The following is a 9,409-nucleotide window of genomic DNA, read 5'->3' on the forward strand; positions in this document are numbered from 1 at the left end:
CAGCAATAGTAACTAATGCGTATGCTATTTATTGGTTGTACTTTAGAATAGCATAGTTTAACAAATCAACACTACAGCTATGTGAAATAACCGTGAGCATTCAAAAGCTACTTGGAAAAGGCACAAAATAGCCGTTGCACTAGATCTCACTACCTCCATTCCAATAACAAAATAACAGAGCTTTGGTTACAAGGGCATTGATTGGATTAGAGGCGTCCAGAGCCAGTTCTTTGGTAGCCAGGTGGTAAGCCTTTTCATAAAGGCCATGAGCGCGCCCCATAAGCATTCGATGAGCGTTCGTGACCTGACAATCCTCAGCCACAATCGCAAGGCATTGAACAACATCCGCTTGTCTAACACATGCGACTTCAGTAGCATAAGTATCAAATGAGGAAAACGGACGTACGCTTTGATAAAAAAAGGACCCAGATCTGAATGAAGGCCACTGAGAGACGTCTCAACAATTTGAAAAAGGTTCAATGCCTCCCGACAGAAATCATGGAACTTCCACATGACTAAAAAATGCGTGGAGGAAGATATGGACGCAATAAAAGACCGGATAATTTGCATCACAGACTGATAAAAAACCCATGCTTGTCGTGAGGTGATCCTTTTGGGTACGTATTGTCTTAGTACTTCTTTCACCGCTTCGAAGGATTCTGAGGTACACGCCTCCTGTGAGGCGACAGTAGCAAAATCACAGGTAAGACTCACCTTTGGAGCGACCTTTACTCAACTCGAGATCGGCGCAAAACCATAGCTGTTGCCAGCGATCGAGAGAAGCGACGCTTGGAACCCGCAAGATTGGTCGCAGGAGCTGGGAGGTGCAGGGGTATGTAATTAGTGAGGGAGTTGTCAAGGCCTACTTGAAGATGAATATTTTTACGAGTATGAAGTAGAAATAGACTCACTCTGCCGCCAGAGGTGTCGATGACCACGAGGTTCTCTTCCATGTCCTTGGCTGACATTCAAGACCGCCTGGAGAATTAAAAATTTGAATATATGAGATGGGCAATTCTGTATTATGAAAAGCGAACTTCCAGCGAGATATGTTGTTGGTATAAACGAAAGGGTGCAAAATAAGTTGCAGTTCCGGCAGGTTCAACAATAAAAGATACGCCACGTGATTCAGCTCTGCACTGAGAACGGTATAAAAAACACACATGACATATACTACACCTTCTGTCAACGGAGACTCACTCACCCCTGGCTGGAAATAATACGTTGTTCGGCATGACGTTCTGTGTGCGGATGTGGAAACACTGAACATTCAGATTGGGTTAAATAAACGACGAAAACCAATGATTTGGGTGCTTTCATGCAAAATGGCATCAACCATGTGCTAAAATGAAAAGTGGAATCTGTGGAGAAAAACAGTGGAATCAATGGTGGAATAGACCAAATCAGTCAGGAAATACCGTGGGCGCAAGCTGACTTCAAGTACAAACACGAAAATGTGCGGATGTAATCGAATTGTTGATATAAGCAAGACTTTGATAACGGTCAAAAGCAATGTTCGATTGAAATACCTAACAAAGCCAGGCTGAAACGTGTGCATACCGAGAAGAGGAGCGCTAGCGCAAGGGCCAGCGTTTGTTCGAGGATATGCCAGACGATCTCGACATGTGCATAATGGACGATCTTTGCATGTGTGCATCGGGCCGAATATTGGACATGGCGTACGACCCTGAAAAAGGCGCATATAAGCGCTGGAAATGTGAAAGTTCAGGATTTACACCATATGAACGGTAACTAACTATAACATTGGATTCTGGCGAGATGAGGCTAACAAAACACAATCTTTCTGGCTGGTTTAGTGAACGGCAGAGCCTGGTAACCATAGATAATTAGATACTATATATGAAAGATCAAAGCCAATGACTTACATTAAACAAACCCAAATCACCCAGAGAGCTCTAAGACGATATCCTGGAAGAATGATGACATGCGCCCGGGGAGAAAAAGGGCATGGAATGGGTGACACTGTTTACGGGAGAACTAGTATAAGGAGGGGAAAGCCTGATGATAACTTGCGGTAAGTCAATGAAGATTCGATGTAGCGGGTTTCGTTGTAGTCGAGGAACATGGTTCAAAAGTAATCATGGAACAATGGGATTAGACAGGATTTCTTCCTGCAAGTAGCCACCCTACGCCGGTTTGTCACCATAAATTGGGAGTGGGTGGGTTGTGAGGAACTGTGCTGGGGTTGTGACTGCAAGTAGCTGATTGCAAGTAGCGCGCCTAGAGCAACAGAGATAGAACCAAGAGTCAGAAAACCAACCAAAATGGGAGAGCGATTCCCAGCAGAGACACTGAGTCCACTCACTCTGCCGTCTATGCTGAAGCCTGAAGTGGTCGGTGGAGAAGTGGAGGAGTGACTTTGATTTCGGGCACAAGAAGAGGCGGGTGGAAAGAGGTACGCTTGTAAGCAGTGACTAGCGGTTGTGCGTCAGTGATCCTAGGCGGCTAATGAGTAGACCAGAATTACATGGAAAAACTCTAGATATGTGCAGCCAAACATACCGAGGACGGTGGAACTTGTTGAGGTAGAAAGAGAAGACCGAAATTTTAGCTTGGGAATCAAGAAACATATGTAGTCGACGTTGAGAGGGACAAGGTTATTTTAATAGTCATAAAATGGATCCATACGTGGCGTATATAATATACAGAGAATAGCACAGTATCATGGAAGTGGCACATAGAACGCGAAAGGGAGACCTGTGAATCATCACCTAACCCGGCATGTGATCAGTTCATGGTTGCATCCTTCCTTCAGTCCCTTATCCAGTTCATTTCTACCTCGCTTCGAACCGTCCTACTGCTGCTTCAGAGATCATCGATTAGCGTTTCGGATCCCCGCAAAGATTTATTTTACCAGCGCCCATCGCCTTTAAATTTGCAAACGACTTGGCAAGGAGCCGACAATCTATCCACCGTTTTTCCAGCAATCCTTTCTTAAACAAAATACAACGATTAACCTACCGATTAGCCAGGTTCTTTGAGTTCGCACTTCCAATAGTTATTTGAAAGGCTGATGAAGGGGCACTTGGTGTAACGAGGGAGTTTTGGTGCGGCGAAATAATAGAAACCGTATTTGGTGAGTGTCAAGCTGTCGGTAATAGGCATGCACATCTCACCAAATGAATCTTTCGACAGTGTGGCGTGCACCAGCTACCCAACCCCTCTTTGCTCGATGAATGCCCTTGGAGTTTTAGTGGGCGACTGCAGTCTGTCGACAGTACGAAACACGGGGGGGCCGCATTTTCTTCCAAGGTCAATACATTCAAATCCAGAAGCCGACCACCTGCATATGCAAAAATACAACGCCTTGGTCCAAATAATTGCATTATGGAATCCCCTTATTCGACCAAGAATGAATAAAATCCCCGTCAAGGTTGCTGTGTAGAATGTGAATACAATGAGTCATTATAATAAACGCCAGCCAAAAAAGTCACTCACCTTGATTCAAATTTAAGGATAGGCGGCGATCTTTGGAAGGTTTTAAACAAGGCATACCCAACCGAAACCAAGCCAACTTGAATAAATGGCGAGTAGTATTCCAATATTAATGACATGCTCTGTACAAGCGGCAAGCATTCTAATGCCCTGACTTTATTTTCTCTTGCAGATGTCACATCGAATGAAGTCGGTCTCAAATAACGAACGCAGGATGATGGACCCACAATTTCGGACATTTTGCTTGCCCTTTGCGCCCAGATTTTAACGAATGCCATCCCCAAGAGTGTATATAACATATGCAACGAATTCTCTCTTTTGCCTTTGTACATCTCCTCAAGTGAAGTGTTGCTCGGACTCTGCTGACCTCGTTCTATAGGTTGTTAGCGCATGGAAAACATAATAACACGCTCGATGTACCTGGTAGCTTGGCGCTTGTGACATTGTGAGTTTTTTCGATGTATGTGCTAAATGACATTGGAAACTGCTGACTAGATGGGCTACGTAGATGAGAATGGGTTAGGCGGGGCAAACAAGTTCGTCTGGAGGACCGATGAGATAACGAACTGGCATCTATGGTCCAATTAGTGGTAGGTTTCCATTCAGATCATCTTTCTTTTATCTTCTGCTCACCATTTCTGTAGTTACGTTAAACCAAACACATGTTGAAGCGGGGCAATGTGGGAGCCCAGAAGCAATGTTGCTGTCGGCGCTGGCAGCCTTGTCACCGACCGCAACGTGTTCATTCTCTTACCACCAGCTGAATTTTGCTTGCATCGCAGTATGAACCTAACCTATGGTATGTTTTCAGCAAGCCTTCCAAGCTTATAATTGATTTTTGACGTATCTCCTCTGTAAGCCGTGCTTCTTTCCGTACATTGTCTCGCTATTGCGACGGCGGTGTTTCGAACGGTTTGGAGTTATGCTTCTTTCTCCGCAGATGACTGCCTAGCTGTCGCTGCAGGTGTGGTTGAAGTCGTTCAATTGGCGTAGTTGTTCTTAGTTTGTTAGTTTGTTCATTCAATGTCGCCAATCGCCACGCCCAGATCACGAAGCCTAAAGTTTGTCACATCTGTTTGGTTTTCTCTTTTTACCATCATCTACTATCTGCCACGTCAATCTCATTTTTGTCGAATTGCTCAGCCATCCTCATCTCCATCCCTTGCTTCCTCCTCAATATTACTGTATATATATTTATACCGCGACATGATCAACCATGGTGTGTTGTATTTTTACTTCGAGTTATGTAATGCATTCGTTTCGTGTTCCAACGTTTTTTTTCTCAGCTGCGCTTTTTAGCCTCGTCCTACTTCATGTTTTTCTCGTCCTGGCCACTGTGGAAAGGCTTGTAGACCGACGCCTTCATATCTGGGTCTGGTGGGATGACTTCCTGGCCCTTATTGTTGTGTTCTTGGGCCTGCCACTCGTCATACGGTCAACAATGTTTGGTGAGTAAATTATCAGTTTGTTCATCCCTTGCACACGGTCATCATGGCTAATTCTCATCTATGAATAGTGATCTACCAACGCCCTCCAGTTCCTTTGCAGTATCGTTTAGAATGGGGGTTGGCCTTCTTGATTATCTGGTCTGCAACTTGCATTGTCTACCCTTCGCCTGAGGAAGTCTAACCACCAAATTTATAGGTTCTCACAGGCCAGTCTCGTTATGTCAGCCACCAGAGTTCAAAGGGACAATCGATATCGGGTCATCGGTGCATGGATCATGGTTGGCATCCTCGTGTTCTTGGGAATTCTTTTCGGCCTACTTGTAGGCGTGTACTGTGTGGTTCAAACAGCCTGTCCTACCAATACTACAGTTTGTCTTTGTGGTCCCCACCGCTTTGTTTTGATACCTGCTTTCCTTGGTGAGTTACGCCTACATCAGATTTCGGGGTCGTCCATTTCTCACATGACCGTTGATTTACAGCCGAAGTTCTTGTCAATGTTCTTTCATGGCACAGGAACTGGACACTTATGGTGGAAGAAACAGGGCGTCCTTTTGCAAGCTTGTCCCTTCGCCTGCGCATTGCTGTGCTAGGACTTAATGGCAACATGCTCATCTTATTGTTTGATCTGACTTGGCTTTGTATTTATCTGACTGGGGTAGTCTCTCAGGACCCCATGCTAGCAGCGTATTTTACAAGTGGAATAGTGAGCCATTCTTTGCCTATTGCTATTGTTCCATAACCATCTCTCTGACCCTTTTCATAACCCTTCAGGCTATTGTATCCATATTTGCGATAAATGTGTCTCCTGTCATTGGGATTATTAGTCGCCTTACTCGCGGTGCTACTAGAGTCAGAGATCCACCGGCAGAAGCTGTCAGGGCAACACTATAATCAGTGTGACAAGGCCACCAACAAAGATTAAGCAAGAGAGAGAGAGAGAGAGCAGAGAGAGAGTAAGAGAGCAAAGAGAGAATAAGAGAGTGAGAGAGATTCAATGGTTCTAAGAGATCACACCAATGATAGTGGATATCCTAAGAGATTGAAGCTGAAGCTACAGCTACCTACAAGTCCAGTATTTATACTCTACAGCTATTCTAGAATATTCCCTACATTACATCATAAAGGAAGGTTAAAGAATAAAAGTGACATCATATAGAAAAAGAATGAGTAAGACTAGGAATCATATAGAATTTACTAGAAAGAAGTGGAACAAGAAGGCTGTGATGAAAGAAATAAACTATCTAATCAGATAATTGATAAGATAATGAAAGGATAAGATAATTCTGTGAAGATAAAGAGGGGAAACTGGAGAAACCCTGACATCACCCCCTCTCTAAGGCACATTTTCCACAATGTGCACATGGATGGGTTAGTTTAGAGGGTTTAAGAAGAGGAGGAGGTTCAGTAAAGTTAATAATAGGAGTGAAAGAAAGTCTATCAAAGGTCACAGCAGAAATCCTTCTAGGTGCTGAAGGATGTTTGGCATGGAAGTCCTTGATAGCCTTAGAAGCGTTTTTCAAATGCTCTGCAGGCTCCCAAGTGCATTCTTCATTAGGATAGTTCTTCCACTTGACCAAATATTGAAGTTTGTTTCTAAAAAGTCTACTGTCCTTGATAAATTCAACTTCCCACTCAGGATTTTCTCCTTGAATGACAGGAGGTGGTCTAGAAGGAGGCTTTCTTCCTACAATATCTGGATGATAAGGTAGAAGTTTAACCACATTGAACACTGGATGGATTTTCATGGTAGATGGCAGCTTAAGCTCATAGGCATTAGGGCTAATAACTTTGGTAATTTTGTAAGGCCCATATCTTTTATCATTCAATTTCTTGGAGGGCCTATCAGTTTTGAGGTCCTTGCCATCCAACCATACCAAATCCCCAACTTTGTACTGAGTTGGAGTACCTCTGTGTCTATTATAGAATTTAGCCATATCATCAGCAGCTTTTCTAAGTGCAGACTCTGCTTCTTTCCTGGCTTCTTCCATATTTTTCACAAAGGTATCCACAGTGTCCATTTTACTATCTCTAAGGGGTTCAGTGCCCATTCTGGGATGTCTGCCATTATTGAGCATGAATGGTGTCTGCCTGGTTGAAGCCTGAACTCTATTGTTATAAGAGAATTCAGCTAGAGCTAACCATTCAACCCAATCATCTTGTCTATGGTTTATAAAGAGTCTAAGATACTGCTCAATTTCTTGGTTAACTCTTTCAGTCTGACCATCAGTTTGGGGATGGTAGGCTGTAGATGAGGCTGTCTGGATACCAAGTATTGAGTTGAGTTCTTTCATAAACCTTGAGACAAACTGTGGACCTCTATCACACAGAATTTTAATGGGTAAGCCATGGTGTTTCCAGACATAATCTCTGTATAGTCTGGCTGTCCCTTCAGAAGTGACTTCATCTGTAGTAGGGATAATGTGGATCATTTTACTAAGTCTATCCACAACCACCATAATGGCATTATACCCTTGACATTCTGGTAACCCCATAATAAAGTCCACAGAGATGCATTGCCAGACATCAGAGGGAATCTCAGTAGGAATTAAAAGACCAAGAGGTTTGGCTGGAAAGGTTTTGGTTCTGTTGCATCTATCACAACCTCTGGTATAGGCTGCAATAAAATGTGACATTCCTGGCCACCAATAATTCCTAGAGACTAGCTCAATTGTCTTCCATTTCCCTGGATGTCCAGCAATGAAGGCATCATGGTGCAGTTCCACAATCTTTCTTCTAAGATCTTTGTCCTTGGGAACATACACCTTCCCCCTATAGAGAATAAGACCTTGTTCTTCTGACCATTCCTGTCCTTCAATCTTCTTGGTTGAAGATTTCTTGAGCTCCTGAACTGCCTTGACCACCTTTTCATCCATCTCCTTAGCTTCTCTAATCTTCTTAAGAAGATCATTTTCTGCACCAGTAATGGTAGCATGACCCTGCTTGAGAGCCTGGATTTTAAAGTAGGAAGGTTTGAGGAGAACTACATTTTGGTTATCATTCTCCCCCTTTTTATGATCTGGTCTCCTAGACAAAGCATCTGGCTTAAGAGATCTTTTACCAGGCCTATGATGAAGAGTAAAATCAAATCTGGACAGGAAGAGTGACCATCTGGCTTGCCTTCTACTAAGCTTTTGGGCAACCATAAAGTACTCTAAGTTTTTGTGGTCTGTCCAAATCTCAAAGGAATGTTGGGTTCCTTCAAGATAATGTCTCCATTCATCTAGTGCTCTGATAATAGCCAGCATCTCTTTGTCATGGATCTCATAATTCCTTTCTACTTCAGATAGACTCTTAGACATAAAGGCTACAGGATGCCATTTCCCATCTGATCCTTCCTGAGATAAAACAGCCCCAGTAGCATAATCTGAACTGTCTGCTTCAACTTTATATGGCTTGTTATCATCAGGGAAAATCAAGACAGGTGAAGAAGTGACTTTCTTCTTTAATTGGTCAAAGGCTTCCTGCTGTCTAAGACTCCATCTCCAGACTGTTCCTTTCTTTATCAATTCATGAAGGGGCTTAGCAATGTCTGCAAAATCCTCTATGAACCTTCTATAAAAATTAACAAATCCCAAGAATGATTGGACATCCTTGACATTTTCAGGTTCAGGCCATTTAGAAACTCCCTCTACCTTGACAGGATCCATCTCAATCCTGCCTTGTGAAATGATTAGTCCAAGATATTCAATCTTTTCCTTTTCAAATTCACATTTCTCTGCTTTAAGGTAGAGTTTGTTCTGTTCTAGGATTTGAAGAACTTGCTTGACTACCTCTCTATGATGATCAAGAGTCTCAGTGAAAATTAAAATGTCATCCATGTAGACAATGACAACATTTCCATCAATGAGCTCAATAAAGATATCATTCATCATAGTTTGGAAGGTAGCAGGACTATTGGTTAAACCAAAGAACATGACCAATGGTTCAAACAGCCCTCTATTGGTTCTAAAGGCTGCTTTCCATTCATCTCCCTTTTTGATTCTGACATTGTTAAATCCCCACCTAACATCAAGTTTGGTGAAGTATTTGGCTTTGCTGAGTTTGGTGATGATGTCAGAAATCAATGGAAGGGGGTAGGAGTTCTTGATGGTCATTTCATTCAGTTTCCTATAGTCCTGGACAAGCCTAAGAGATCCATCCTTCTTCTTGACAAAGAATACAGGGGAGGCCATAGGTGACTTGGAGGGTCTAATCCTGCCAGACTTCAGATTTTCCTCTAAAAAGGCATCAAGTTCCTTTTGTTCATTGGGAGAAAGAGGATAAATCTTGGATCTGTAAGGTTCAGAACCAGGTTTCAGCTCAATAGCATGATCCCAAGGCTTTCTGTCTGGTAGCCTATCAAAAGATTCCTTTGAAAAAACACCTTTAAACTGATGATAGTGCTTAGGAACAGTTTCTTCAAAGGTTTTCTTAGGGGAATCAGCTTGCTGATGAGACTCTTCTGCTAATCTTTGTGACATAGTAGAAGTAGCATTAATAGACTGCTTCTGAGGATGAAGGTATGA

The sequence above is a fragment of the Psilocybe cubensis genome, chromosome 5 (assembly GCF_017499595.1).
Source record: "Psilocybe cubensis strain MGC-MH-2018 chromosome 5, whole genome shotgun sequence".
In the NCBI taxonomy this organism is placed as follows: Eukaryota; Fungi; Basidiomycota; class Agaricomycetes; order Agaricales; family Agrocybaceae; genus Psilocybe; species Psilocybe cubensis.